The sequence below is a fragment of the Ambystoma mexicanum genome, chromosome 3q (assembly GCF_040938575.1).
Source record: "Ambystoma mexicanum isolate Mex_15411 chromosome 3q, UKY_AmexF1_1, whole genome shotgun sequence".
NCBI classification, from domain to species: domain Eukaryota; kingdom Metazoa; phylum Chordata; class Amphibia; order Caudata; family Ambystomatidae; genus Ambystoma; species Ambystoma mexicanum.
Genome location: NC_090926.1, coordinates 691677577 through 691691684, shown reverse-complemented (window position 1 = coordinate 691691684; position 14108 = coordinate 691677577). Strand labels below are relative to the sequence as shown.

General features: G+C 47.1%; 1 protein-coding gene across 1 annotated transcript in view; it reads right to left on the bottom strand.

Moving 5' to 3' along the window:
• The window catches only part of CYBC1 (cytochrome b-245 chaperone 1), a 281444-nt gene that overhangs the window by 80246 nt on the left and 187090 nt on the right, over nucleotides 1-14108 (bottom strand). The window lies entirely within an intron of this gene.

Here is a 14108-nt window from a genome sequence, read left to right as displayed (position 1 = left end):
CGTCCTCTGTAGGCCTCCTGAGACGACGAGCGGGCCGCTTGACGGTAGGTGGAGAAACCGCCGCCGGAACCTTTGGAGGCGCCCTTGCCTCCGCTGCTCCGAAAGGGCGTCCGTCGTTGCTGCAGAACCCCAAGGGCCCGGGCCGTCTCAGTGTCCGCTTTAATGGCCTGAAGGGAATCGTCCACTGTTTTCCCAAACAGGTTGTTCCCATCGAACGGCATGTCCAGGACTCTGGTCTGTACGTCTTGACGGAAGTCCGTAGCCTTGAGCCATCCACGCCGCCTAAGGCACACGCCGTTGCCCAACTGGCGAAACCCAGTGTCGGCGATGTCCATCGCAATAGTGATGGCGTGGTCCGACGCCACCTCACCTTCCTGTAGGATCTCCAGGGCATCCGCCCTCTTGTCGTCCGGTAGGAAGTCCAGCAGGGGAGCCAGTTTGTACCATAGCTCCCTGTCGTAGCGGGCCACGATAGCCAAGGCGTTGGCCGCTTTAATCGTCGTCGCTGCAGACGAGATGACCCTGCGTCCCATAGCGTCCAATTTCTTTCCCTCGCCGTCCGGTGGGGAAGTCGATGTGGAGGCCGCACCCCCCCCCCCGCTTTCTTCCTGGCCGCCGCAGAGACGACGGAGTCCGGGGTAGGCTGCGCCCGGAGGCACAGGGGGGCCGCGTCCGGGACACGGTACTTCTTCTCGTACCAGTCTCTTCTAGCTGGCGTCGTGGAAGGGTTCTTGAGGAGGGCGAGGCCCTCATCCCAAATGTTGTCCAGTAGAGGCACCGCGAGGACCGTCTTCCTCTTGGCCTCGCGCCGTTGATAAAGGAATCCTTCCTTTTTCTTCTCCTCAGGGCAGAGTTGGAAAAGCTCGGATGCCCTGGCGATCATGGAGTGGAACGATCCAATCTCGTCGGGCGGAGAAGCCCTGGTGGGAGGCGACGACGGTAGATCCTCGTCGTATACCTCGTCGTCCGAACCCGTCGCTGCCGTGTCAGTCCCCGTATCATCCCCTCGGGTGGACGGGGAGGAGGGCTGGACGGGGCGCAACGGCTGAAAAGGAGGTGGAGGGTGAATCCTTCTTTTCTTGGGCGGGGGAACACCAGAAGGTCCCGGTTCAGGATCCCCCGACGGGAGAGGTTCCTCCGTCGGCAACGGTAGTCTCGTCCTTCTCTCTGAGCATAAGGACTGTATAGCCAACAAAATGGCCGCCGAGTTGTCTTGCGGCGCTGGCAGAGGGGAATCCGACGGGCGATCAGGGGCCCCGTCGGCACCCTCGACGAGGTCGTCGTCGTCACCTGCGTCGGGATCCATCCCGACGGGCCGGTCTTCTTCCACGCCAAGGCCGTGGCTTAAGACCTCGATCAGCTCTTCCTCCGAGGTTGAGGCCGAATCTACGACGACACCCTGCCCCCCCTTTTTCTTCCCCGCTGGGGATTTCACGGGGGTCCTATCGATGGGCACAAAAGAGGACTCCCTCCGAGGTGGCAGGGAGACTCTGAGCCCCGAGGTCGCCACCACTGGTGTAGCCTCCACAGGCTGAGCCAGGGCCGCCGCGACAGTATCGATAGAGGGCTTGGCCGGATGGATTAAGGCCTTCACCACCTTAGGTGCGCTCACCGCCTTATCCTTGAGGGGGGGGGGCACTGCCTCGCTCCCCCTCAGATGGGGCCTTCGAGCTCGACCGGGGCCTCTCCAGGAGCTTCGCCGGTAGCTCGCCCTTCCTCTTACCCGACCCAGAGCGTTGGCTCGTGGCTGAAGGTGCCGGGGAGGGTGCACCCTGCCTGGCGCCCGTAGAGCCCGACCGTTCGGCGCTCCCGGTGCCAGCGGACTCGCAGTGCTTGGCCTTGTGTTGGACCCCCGTCGCCGGGGCGTCCTCAAAGGTCTTAGAAGACCGCTCGGATTTCTTCCTCTTCTTCTCGCCTGACGGGCTCTTCCCTTCCAGCCAGTTGGCGAGACGTTGATGGCGGTCCTTCATGGTCCGCTCCGACATATTGCCGCAAAACGCACAGTCCTTCTCCACGTGCGCTCATGTAAGCAGTAGAGACAAAAGGAGTGTTCGTCCTCCTTAAAGACGTTCTGCAGCTGGCATCCAGGGCAGATCCTGAACAGCTTTCCGGGCGTCGAGCTTCCCTTCTCCTGGGCCATGTCCGGGCCTGAGAAGCTTCTGGAGTCCTCCAAAAGCGTAGCTCGACGAAATCTTCACCCTTGAGGGGCGCAGACGAATCCGACACGGGTCCCCGTTGATCGGATGGAGAGTCGGTGGAGCTTGAGGCTCTTTTGACCGAAAAAACAAAGTTTTTGAGAAAAAACGTGAAAAAATAGCACTAACGCTCGAGAGCAATAGCACGAGGATCCCAACACATGAACGTGCGGTAAAAATCTGAAGATGGCTGCCAGAGGCGGTGCTTAGGTAGAGGGCAGTCATTGGCTGTGGTCAGTATGACGCAGAGACCAGTGATTGGTTATTACTACGAAAGACAGATCAGAAACGAAACTGATACTGGTTTTTTCTTTACCGAGGATTCCCAGCCTGACGACGGGGAATATTCATGAGCATGTGAATCCATGCCAGACCCCATGCTGGAGAAGAGACAGTTCTAATGCCCGGAAAGGAGCCAAATAGATCCTTAAAATTGGCTCCTAACTTTCATCGAAAAATAAATCAGAATGGGAACTTGAAAGAATGGAACAAGTTTGAAAATAGCACCAATATTCCTTGAAGGAAATAAGAAGGAAGAATTCTCAACAAGGCCCGGTTGCTATGGAATCTCTAACATCTGATAGACTGCAGTCTGGGATCCTAAAAACACCAGCAAATGTTATATCTCAGGGTATGGTTTCAAAACAAACTTCAGAAATTGATATTTCTTTGGCTTTGAAAGGTAATAGTCTTCAGGAGGGACGAGAAATGGGAGCCAATGGGAAATCAAGACAATCATTACAAGACTCAGCCTGTAAAGATCAAGAGGTTGGACTGGCAGACCTGGCACCATTCGCAGTAACGAATGGTACATTTCTGAACCGAGGTGTTATCTTGGCCATTTAAAAAAAAAAAAATACCAGACCTATACTGGTTTTCAACTAAACATATAGAGTATGTACTGACGCGCAAAGTACTTATATGGCAGAGGTTGGCTTCACCTCCAAATTGGGGGTTAAGACTGTCCTCACCATTGCAAGTCGACTTAAACAACATGGGTTGAAAGTGCAAGAATCCCTCCCTAGTGAAAAGGCGCAGTGTACTGGGCGAGGTACAGTGGAGGTTGGGGAGGCTAAGGTAATGCAGAATACATCTAAGGGATTGGGGATCATGACTCCAGTGGAACAGAAAGAATCAAAAAGAGATGTAATATCTATGCTACCTGAGATTAAAACACGTATTTCAGAAGCTAGGTGTTGCCCAGGTTTCCCTTTAGTTAGGAGAGGCTGAAATTCGTACGTTGGAATACACGGGGCTCCAGCTCTTAAGCATGTGGCAATGAAGGGAGACATTTTTGGGGGAAACCATTAGATTTTTTTCCAAGAAACTTGGTTGGTTAATTCTGTGCAACTAGAGGGCATCAAAATGTTACATCAGGGAGCGACAACAATGGGAAGGGGGAAACCAAAATGAGGCTTTTAACAGCATGCAGACTGACTAGAATGAAGGAGGCAGTCCTCATTCTTAGTAAACAAGAGGGGTTTCTGGCAGTACGCCTCTTGGTACCATCAGATGAGTGAATGAAGGAGATAACTGCAATTAACTTGTAATGGAACCCTGCCTGTGTAAAACTTATGGAATTTCAGGAGTCTTTAGCCTCCCTTTTAATCCAAGAAAATTTGCTACACCCAGGGTTGCATGTTCCAATTGCAGGCAACCTAAACGCACAGTGTGTCTCAAATAAAGCAGTAAGCACCGTATCTAGAAACAAATTAATAATGGCGAATGGCAGGAAATGATTAGCCTTTTTTTCAGAATGGAGTTTGTAAGTGGTCAATGGGTCAGTTGAGTCGGATGTACCACCTGCACTAACCTGGAGTCATGGTATATAATCCTCTACCTTAGACTATATATTTTTGTATCCAGAGTGGTTTGTGAGATGTATGATGTTTATGGTGATGGAGGGTGGTACTAGTAACCATAGGTGTCTTGAAGCATCCTTCAATTGGAAGTTCGGGAAAAGATCAGAGGTTTGGATACATTCGGTAGTGATGAACACGCAGAAGAACCACCTGACTAAATATAAGAAAGATGTAGTCCTTTTTAAACTCCTTCATGAGACCTGTGAACCCCTACGGGCCAATTAATTTAAACAAATATGTAGGCCACAGATTTTTCACTCATTTTTATGGTCTGTTCAAAAACCTCAGGGTATGTCAATAAACAAACCCCCATCTCATATTCATAGCTTTGATGAGGCCACTTGGCTTAAAAAACGGGAAATTAGGTGTATGATCATTTGTTTATGGAGAAATATGTTGGATGAGGCGATACTAACCAAGGAGAGAAAGGCTCTCAAAATTAATTATAAAAGTTGGTCCAAACAGCATAGATTGGCGCATCTGTAGAAAGAACAACAAATGCTTAAGGCCCTAAGCGAAAAGTTATCTCACCGCTTTTGGACTATAATTAATGAGTGTCAAATCAATGTGGTAGCCGAAGCTCTATGGCTAGATTACCTCTTTTCACATTATAACAAGCCGGTGGGGACATTTCAATTTAAGACCTTAGAAGTACCCTGGTCTTTCGAATTCTCAGATGATGACATTGCTGAGTTAATAAATATGTCCTCTTCCTCCAGGGCAGCAGGACCTAATGGTTTAACTAACCAGATCCTAAAGGGAGATGTTGCAATGTGGGCCCGAATTTTGGGGGAGCTCTTTAGAGAAATAGTGAATAGAAGATCTATTCCCCCTTTTCGGAAGTCAGCCATTATTATCCTTATTTTCAAGAAGGGGGATAGAGGGAATCCTGCAAGTTACCGTGCTATTACATTGCTCGACGTCGAGAGTAAGCTCTTTGCCAAATTGGTGTTGAGAGCTGGAAGAATGGGCTAAATCTAACTATATTCTGTCAAAACAGCAGACAGGTTTTCGGAAGGGACAATCATCACTTAATGGAATAGTACTGGCTGCCCTTTGTGAGAAAAGGATTTTAAAAAAGAACCAAACCTATATGCTGCATTTATAGATTTGTCTAGTGCTTTCGATCGAGTAAATAGAGATCGACTTTGGGCCAAATTAGAGAGTTGGTGAATTTGTTGGCATCTCTGCACGAGGGTAGTACTGTGAGAGTAAGGCTTAACACAGAAGGCCATTTATCCAAGCAAGTTAATATAGGAAGAGAGGTGTGCGACAAGATTGCATGGTCGCCCCATTCCTATTTAACACATATCTGGCATATTTCGGAGGCAAAAATCGATTCTGCAGCATTGGCTAGCCCAAGGATCGGCTCACTTCGATTAAATGGCTGATGTATACAGATGATATTGTCTTGTTAGATAATACAGCGGTGGGCCTACAGAGACTCTTGAATTCCCTGGAAGCATTTATGCAGAAGAATGAACTGATTGTTAATCCAGCCAAATTAAAAATAGTCATTTTTGGGCAAAAATGTACAAGGATCCACAGTCATAAATGATCCTGGTCGATAGGAGGCAATTAGATTCCGATAGTGGAACATACCCTCTATTTGGGTCAGATCTCATATGCCTCATTTCAGGAGAAGTTTCCCCAAATGCTTCTCAGCTAGCATCCCAGATGAAAAAGATCTATGGCCTTTATTGTAGATTCTCGTTGATTCCTGCAGTGAGGTTCTATATGTCGAAAGTGATACCAGTCCTCATGTATGGGCTGAAAGGAAGACCACTGGCCTGGGATGTGAACTGGCAGCGTATTGAGGGTACAATGTGGAAAAAAGTCTTGGGATTGCCAAATAGCCCATCAACAACAAGCTTGAGATACGAACTGGGTTTAAAATCACTCCAATCTCAGGTAGATTGGAAATTATTTTCTCTGTATGGATGGATTAAGGTTCCGCAAGCTAGTAATTTATACAAGGATTTATTGATTCATCTTAATCTCGATCGCTCACCAGTTCTGAAAAAAATAGAGTCTTTGGTTGGAAAAATCCTTGAAAAATGTAGAAGTGATCTAGATACATTAATCTCCAACCCAATGAAAACGAAGAAAGCACTGTTGACTATGGACTGGATTAACATTATAGACCACATGAGGGGGTCAAAAGTAGCAGCTTCCTTCACGCTGTGTGATAAGAAAATGGGCTGTCCCCCAAAATATTTTATAAAGTTTCCAGATCACAGAATAAGGGGAAACTTTGAGAGTTCGACTCAATGTAATACACACAGGAGCTGTCCTTGGTCGGTGGGGTCTAAAGGAGGAAATTAAATCTCTATGTGTTGTATGTTAGGATCCAAGGAAACAGAACATAGAACATTTAATGAGAGCATGTCAAGGGACATGGGTGAGTAGGGTGAAATGTGAAGCAAAAGACCAGGTGATATACCAAGTCACGTAGCCGCTCTCTTATATAACCCAGACTGGGTGTGTGGTTAGTCGAAGTTACGGTCAGTTCGACTGGGTAGTAAAAAAAGATCTCAAGTTTAGAGAAGACAAAAACAGAAAGCTTTTTGCTGTTTTTAAAAAAAAATTTATCAAAAATAATCTCAAAAATGAGAAGTCACTAATATTTTCTTAGTGAGGAAGAATTTGCCACAATCCATTATATCAATCAGACCAAAGTTGCCAATGCATTTCGGAAATAGATTTCCTTCATCAGGGCCAGTCTAAAGATAGTCCATTCAATTTCACAAATCAAAAAAACAGTTCAAATACGTATACAATTGGTGTCATATAACAACATAGTAAGGTTAAGAACATACCATTCACTTGTGGAAGGGGATGAGTAGAGAAGGAAAAAACAAACAAAAGAAAACTAGTGAGTTGCTGTGAAATATAGATGTCCATTGGTTGAATAAAATAGAGAAATGACAGGTTACCTGTGATTTATAAGTTGAATGCAGAGTGTGGCAAAATGGAGTCCATGTGTTGATCAAAAGTACCTGCCTGACGGAAATCAGTGCAGAAAGACAGTCTGCAATGTGATTACTGCAAGCAAAAGAGACCCGTTATTGCGAGTAGGGTGAAATACCTAGGTCGTTTTGTGGACTCATATGATCGTCGCAACTGCAATGTTTTGGGAGAAGTTGATAGCGGGACATGAGACAGCTCTGACAATAAATGTGGTCCGTGTTCTACAACATATTGAAATGTTCTCCAAAGAACAATGGTAAGAAGTTTATTATCTTTTATGTATGCCTATAAACGAATGGTTGAAAGATTTGTATGTATTAGAATGTTTACGTTTTTTGTAGGTGTGAAAAACCAAAATATGGTTATACCACAATAAAAAATTAAATTAAAGGCTTTATATATGGACAGCTCTACTCCTTCGTTTCAGTTTACGCCCCCAACGAGGGTCAAGAGGCCTTCTACGAGGCACTGGGGGCTAAACTTCTTACTTTCATAGAAGGCCAAGCAATCATCAAAGGGGACTTTAATGGGGTCCCAGCCAGTCTGTGGGATACATTGCACCCACCAGACCCCAGGGGCTACAAGATAGACACTGGACTTCATCATATCTTTCGGACACTCGGAGTGGTGGACTCATGGAGGCTACTACATCAAGGCGAAAAGGACTTCTCACAAGTGCATCGGATATCATCCCGGATAGATCTCTTGCCGACCTCTCAGCAAATTCTCACCTTCGTGGACGAAGTGGCCATAGGGACAACAGCTCTGTTGGACCATGCTCTAATTAAATTAACACTCCAAGCCCATAACCCGGATCCGCTGGAGTCTATATGACCCAATCTTAAACGACATGCCACTACCGGACTCTATAGCCAAAGTGAAACAGAACTACTTTCAAGAGAACCCGGCGGAGAACACAACCCCAGCCAACACTTGGGATGCCATGAAAGCCGTAGTCAGAGGAGAGTTGATTGCCCATGGGGCAGCATATAGCAAGCGTAAACAGCAGACCCACATGCAGCTGGAAGGAGGTCCGAAAGGCCGAAGACAAATACAAAAAGGGGCTGGTTGCCAAGGGTCCACCGTTCCCTGCAATTAGCCCAGAAGAAGCTGGAGGCCCACTATGCAGAGGAGACGGCCCATCTACTAGCCAAATCCAAACACGGCTACTATGCTAAAAATAACAAGGAAAACCAAAATCCTGGTGGATAAATAAGCCAAGGCAAAGAAAATAAATACCACTGTATGCCTATGTGACCTGCAAGGCCCATTATTCGGAACACAGCAAGCTACAGTTGGCAGCAGCCCACCTCTCTGAGACGATGTCAGCGACCCCCCCCCGAATTGAGCAGGACAGGTAAACTACTTGTGGGACGCTTCTCTTCCTCATCTCGAAGCGCTTGACAGAGTGGGATTGGACACTCTGATTACAGGAGAGGAAGTGGAGGCAGCCATCAAATCTCTGAAGCCCAGAGCTCCAGGCCCCGATGGCTTCACAACAAGGTTCTACAAGATGTTTCGCCCCGGCCCGATAGCCACGTTGACAGCCCTTTTTAACTCTTTCAGCCAGTCAGGATCCATTACACCATACATGCAGGAATCTTTAACCATCCTTCTCCTTAAACCAAGGAAAGACCCCAAAGGTAATAACTCGTACAGACCCGATTCCGTATTAAACATTGAAGCTAATATTTACTGAAAGATTTAAGCAACCTGCTTAACAGCCATTCTCCCCAAATTAATCGACGCTGACCAAACAGGGTTTGTAACTAATAGGTCAATTGGGGACAATATTCATAGAGCCGTACCCTAATGGAAATCACAGTGCAAGACTTGCATACATTAGCTTTGTTAGCCTGGATGCTTCCAAGGCCACTGATAAAGTAGATTGGTCCTTCCTAGAGCTGACCCTAGAAGCTTTTCATTTTGGCTCAAACCTTCGTAACATAGTCTTAGCCAACTACCGGTCCCGGAAAACCTCCCTATGACTGAATCACAATCTCTCTGCACCTATTCCCCCGACTTGCAGAACGAGACAGGGATGCCCCCTCTTGTTTACCCCGATTATGGAGCCCCTCGCCCAGTGGGTCCGTATGGAACCCAACATCAAGGGTTTGCCAGTTGGTGCCTCCCAACATAAAATCTCGCTCTACGCGGACAATCTTCTGTTGTCCATTCCTCATTCGTGTCTTCCCTCCTGGAACTAGACCGGTTTGGAGAAGCGACTGGGTTTGCCATTAATTTTGAGAAGTCCTCAGCTTTGGGAGTGGGCCTGAGGCACATGGAACTGGAGGCTCTAAAGCCCCTATGCCCATTCCTTGGAACTGGCAAACGATACCTTACCTGGGGTTTCAGCTCCCGAACCATCCAAAATATGTGTACTCAAAACTTTCTCCCTCTCTTCAAAGAATTGGAAAAGGATCTAGAACGGTGGTCTGCTCAGCAGATATCACTTATCGGGCGGATCACGGCCTTTGGGATGAATCTTCTTCCACGTTATCTTTATCTCTGCTCTTCCCTGCCCACTTCAATTCCATTAACCCTCCTCACCCTTCTGCAGTTACAGAGGAAAATGCTCTGGTTTATATGGAGAGGGAAGAAGTCAAGGATCTCAAAAAGTAATGAATGGCAGTTCCCATATGGGTGGTCTGGGGGTCCACGACTTGAGTAAATACCAAGTGTCATCACAGTTGGCACACTTCCAGGCCTGGGGTATGATAACAGAACCCCCAAAATGGGTGGAATTGGAGCAATCCCAGCTCCTGCTTCCCCTCCACTTGCTTCCATATGTCAAGTCCCCGCTGCAGAGGGCTTGGTCTGGGATCCTTGCTTCCACCAAAAATACCCTCCGCATATGGGATTGGGAATTACAATCCAAAGGAATCCCACAAGGCCTGGGCCCAAACTCCCCGATCTTCCATAACCGTGCCTTTTCTCCTGGATTACACCCTTTGAATTTTAGGACCTGTGTCTAGAATTTCTGGGGCAGCTCTTTGAGAACAGTCAACCCAGCACCTTTGAAAACTGTAAATTGACCTTTCATTTGGCCGAGATGGACAGATTCTCTTATTCTCAACTTCAGCACTGGTGCACTCACCCCCTAATCTGACGGGGAGCCACATGAAATCTCAGCCCCCTTGAACTCACTTTGCAGGGGCCACCAACGGGAGGTATGATCTCCAGCCTCTACAGACTGCTACAGGAGGAAGTGCTTTTCCTTAGGCCCTCATACATGGCACAATGGGAAACAGACCTAGGGCACCCCCTGGAGGATCAAACCTGGGTGGACACATGGACCAAAGCCCACTCCTCCTCATTCTGCATCACAAACCGTGAATGTGCCCATAAGCTGCTCCTTTCACTGGTACTATCCCCCGTACGCCTCCACCAGTTCCAAAAATCTATCATGCCTCAATGCTGGCGCAAGTGTGGACTGCTCGGCACGTACTTTCATATGTAGTGGACCTGCTCCATTGTGCAAACCTTCTGTAACTACTGCATTTCTGCCATGGAAAGCATTACCCAAGTAACAATTCCCATGGTACCGGAGGTGATCTTACTGAGCGCACCAGCACCGGGATCCTACCCTGGAACCAGGAAAACCGACAGTCTCCTTACACAACTCTTACTAGCAGGGAGGATAACTATTGCCCGCACCTGGAGCACCGCGGAAGGCCCCTCATTGATCTTATTGTGCATCAAACTCTGGGACATTTTAGTGGCAGAGAAAGTCACAGTGGAAAAAGCAGGCCTTTTGCGTAGGTTGACAGATGTCTGGGCACGATCATAGAGTACTACCGGAACTTTCCAGCACAAACTCACATACCTCGGTCCGCACGATTGGCCCTACAGGATAACACTGGTTTGGAAAAAAATTACCTTGAACTGCTGGGCAGGTGATCTGAGGGGGGTAGGGGTAGGAGGTAACGATGGGGAGAGGGGGGTCAAAGGAAAGGGGCCACTCAGACATAACCAATCTGAGTTATGATACTAGGTATGCCTTGTACTTATGTGTTATATCCACTTATGCAACCGTTTAAAATAAAGTTTAAAAAAGAAAAGAAAAAGAGGTGAAGCTCAGGATCAAGGAGAACGAGCTTGAGTTTAACTTGGCAAGGTTAGACTTTGAAAGAATTGAGAGGCAGGACAGATCACCAGATGGAGCTTGCCAAACTTCAGGCTTCATACAGTTCTCCCAGAGGATCTGGGCCCTCCTCACATCCAGGATTCCGAAAAGATCTGCTCAATTGGTATGAGGATAAGAATTATATAATTGATTGGCTTGTAACCTTTGAGTATGCGTGTGAAGTACAAGGCGTGAGTAATGCGGATAGGATTGCATGTTTGCTCAGTTGACTGCCCCAATCTGGCTTACTGCCATTATGGAAATGTCAAAAGCTGAGAGGCAAGATTTTGTCAAACATTCAGCAAACTCATCTTAAAGTCCAATACTCAAGGAGATTTAGAGAATACAAGAAAAAAGAATGCATGACTTATGTTACTTTTGTTACAGATTCTTTAACAAACTTGTGTGGCTGGGTAGAGGGTTATCTGGTAACCACCTTTGAGGGCATGATTCCTTTGGTCATGCTTGAGCATATCTTTGCCTCTTGTTCCTCAAAGCTTAAGCAGCATTTAGATGACTGTAAGGAGTTCAATCCAAAGAGGTTAGCCAATGCTGCTGAACTTATGGGGCTCACATGGAGTGTCCCATAAGGACAAGCCTGCTTCAGGTAAGAGGGAGCTAAAGAAGCAACAGGAGAAAGAGGGGGGGGAGGTACTGATAGAACTTTGTCGAAGGAAGCCCACAAAATGTTTAATAAGGGTAAGCCACAAGAGTCAGGTCAGTGTAGTGGGACTAATCCTCCCAGGCATGAGAGTGGTTTCTCTAAGCCTCCCAATCTGTCAAGACCCAATGGGATCTGTTGCACTTGTGGAGCTAGTGACAACAAAAAGGGGGACCGCAGGTGTAAGGGGAAGACCTTGGTAGTCCACACTGCAAGACTGGCTTTCTCTCAGTATGAGGAAGAGGAGATTGCAGGGGGTGTCCTGTGGGGGATATGCAGTCGACTGGTAGGACCTCGCTCAATGTTCCAGTAGCACCTCCGAGAGCTGTGAATAGAGAAATTGTCAGGGCATCTGTCAATGTTAGGAAAGTGGTTCATAGAAGAGTTCTGGGTGAGCTTAGTCTTCAAGACTTACCTCCTGAAAGACACTCACCAGACTCTTCAAGCACTTGGTCTCAGAATTGGGCTGCCTTAGCCAAGCCCAAGGGTAATCCTAGGCCTAAGGGGAACCCATGGCCAGATGAGTCCGAAATAGAGGCCGGGGGAGGGAGAATATTCCACCTGTCCTACCTACAACATCTGTTGAGGTAGTTGGTAGAGTCCCTATTCCAAGTTTGGAAGAAGGACCCCAAGAAAATCTTGGACCTATAGGACTCCTGAGCTATCTAGCAAGCTAGTAGAGGAGATCCCTAGGGGAGCGAGAAGTATGGGCAAACAGAAAATAAAACCATCGTGGATAGGCCTATTGAGAAAGACCTACTTCCAATGGGAGGGTTCCCCTTCAGTGAAGCTAAGAATTCAACAGATAGGATGGTTACTGAAAAGTAAGCCCATATAGCCCACCAGAGAACACCTTGAGAGGTTTGAGGCTTCTCAGGTTGTGAGGCCCTCCCTCCTGAAGTTTGTGTGCGACATCCCCTCCCTTGTGGCTCATCCTCGTGTCAGGATACCACCAGAGTGGTCTTCGCTTGGGCTTCTAACTATGGCCCCAGGGGCATTACCCAACCGGTAATGGCCCCCCTCCTAGGCAATATGACCCTAAGTGTCTAAATTACTGTATTTTTATACATTGATCGTCTAACTGGAATTAAGTGTTGCCATGTGTGGACTCTCCAGTCCTCGACCGCTCTCACAACTTTCCTGAGACTAAACCTTTACTGCTCATCCACGCTATCTTGATTGGGTTTTTTCCGCTAACCTTCTCGGTTCACCATAACTAGGATGGCCTCCTAAAGTCCAATTCCCCCTCCAGGGATGCCTTTAGAAATCCTTACCACACCCAAAAGCTGGCACATTATTAAAGGATGACCACAGAGTTGTCCTGATGCCCACCTAACACTGTATTACAGATCCCACCCCAAGATTCATTAAAGCAACAACCTGCAAGCAGGGTACGCACACCCATGGCTAGAATGCTGTAGCAGCCCCCACAAGGGAGAATATGGTCCTCCAACTCAATGTATGCACTAGCCCCATCCATCCCAATCTTACCACTCATAGCATCCTGCACACTCCTCTCACAAACAGACAGATGCGCCCCCCTTACAATATGTACCATATTTCACAGTAACATGCCACTGAAAGATAGCCTCTTGCTGAAATAGCGCTATCGAAGTCTAGCAGGTATAGGCCACAACTTCATGCCATTCGTCCACCTCTAAAACCTTGCCGTCTATATACGGGACGTGCAAACCCGCGGCTCTGCAAATGTTTTGTTATACAACTCCCATGATCCCTTCACCATTGAGTCATTGATTGTGCTAGATTAGGTAGACTAGAGCTGTAGTCAAACCATCTGTATATATAAAGATTCTTTCCCCAACCTCCCCCATCAAATCCCATAACATTAAATGGGCTTGTCACGTTGAAAAGCATTAATTTATTAATTAGTGATTTATAAAGCAATTTGTTTCTGTGTGGTATGAAATGTCGTCGCTAAACAGTAAATGTACTATCAAATTATGCACAGTTCTCAGACACCTATTGGGTTGGGCCTTGCTATAGGAAACTACAAAATAAAAAATATTGCAACTTGTGGGCCAGGTTCCCAACAACCAAAGTAAAGAAACTTATCGGTTTCATATTGGAACTTGTGGTTCCCAACATCCATTGAGAAAGAGAACCAGCATGTGTGCATTGTGGTCCAGGTTACTTGAGTAAAGTCAAACATTCTCACTACAACCACCTTTTCGGTATGTCTTCAACATAATTTCATAGCAATGAAAAGACGTACAAACTGCACCTATCCCAGTGCTACCCACATTTCAGAAACAATAGCATACTGGAGAAAATAT